We start from the raw sequence: 1,238 nt of genomic DNA on the forward strand, positions 1-1,238 counted from the left end.
ACAACATTGGAAAAAGAGAGAACCTGATTATTTAAAAACAGAACTTAATTTAAGCCTTAACTCTGTTGAAATTTATTCAATCCATTTTTCATCTTACTTTCATTTTTTGTTGTTTGAAATTTTTCACCGTTTTTATGCTTTACAATAGCCTTACCTCGATGTGAGGCATTTGAAAATGTTTTGCTCTTTTTATGCCTTACTATAGCCGTACCTTAAATTTTTGGTGCTTGAAATTTTTTCGCCCTTTTTTTGCCTTATTATAGCCTAACCTAGATGTGAGATGTCTGATTATTTAAAACAGAACTTCATTCATGCCTTAACTCCATTGTAATTTGATTGAAATTTATTCGATCTATTTTTTGTCTTACTATAGCCTAACCTCCATTTTTTGGTGTTTGAAATTTTTTCGCCCTTTTTTTGCCTTGCTCTACCCAAAGGACGAGTTGTCTGAGAAACAACCCTATTGTAAGTTGTTGTGGCCGAGAGGCTAAGGCGGTGGACTCGAAATCTACTGGGGTTTCCCCGCACAGGTTTGAATCCTGTCAGCAATGCTTGATGTGAAAATTGGCAACAACATCTGAGAAAGAGAAAGTCTGATTATTTAAAAACTGAACTTCATTTATTCCTTAACTCTGTTGTAATTCTATTGAAATTTTGATCTATTTTTTGTCTTACTGTAGCCTTACTTTCATTTTTTGTTGTTTTTTCGACCTTTTAATGCTTTACTATAGCATTACCTCGATGTGAGGCGTTTGAAAATTTTTTGCCCTCTTTTATGCCTTACTATATTCTAACCTCCACTTTTTTAGTATTTTAAAATTTTTCACCCTTTTTTATGCCTTACTGCCCGTTTAAGTATGTGCATTATTTTTTAGGGTCTAATGATGGTCTTAACTCAGTTTTTTTTTTTTTTTTTAAAAAAATATGCCTTACTATAGCCTTACCTCCGATTTTGGGTGATTTTTGTTTTTTGTCATTTTCTGTGCCTTACTGCTTTCTTAGCCCTGTTTAAGTGTGTGCATTATGTTTGCAGTAGTTTTTAGGGTCTAATGATGGTCTTAACTCAGTTTTTTTTTTTTTTTTAATTTTTAAAAATATGCCTTACTAAAGCCTTAGCTCCTATTTGGTTTTTGTCAATTTTTGTCCCTTACTGTTTTCTTTGCCCTGTTTAAGTATCAGCATTATGTTTGCAGTAGTTTTTAGGGTCTTATGATGCCTAACTATTGCCTTACCTTCTA

At 32.6% G+C, this 1,238-nt stretch overlaps 1 non-coding gene across 1 annotated transcript; it reads left to right on the forward strand.

The window, feature by feature from the left end:
- Positions 1-469: 469 nt before the first annotated feature.
- Positions 470-551, forward strand: trnas-cga (transfer RNA serine (anticodon CGA)). Its single transcript has one exon. It is a non-coding gene; the product is annotated as a tRNA-Ser (tRNA).
- Positions 552-1,238: the final 687 nt, after the last annotated feature.

The sequence above is a fragment of the Gouania willdenowi genome, chromosome 14, assembly GCF_900634775.1.
Source record: "Gouania willdenowi chromosome 14, fGouWil2.1, whole genome shotgun sequence".
Lineage (NCBI taxonomy): Eukaryota > Metazoa > Chordata > Actinopteri > Blenniiformes > Gobiesocidae > Gouania > Gouania willdenowi.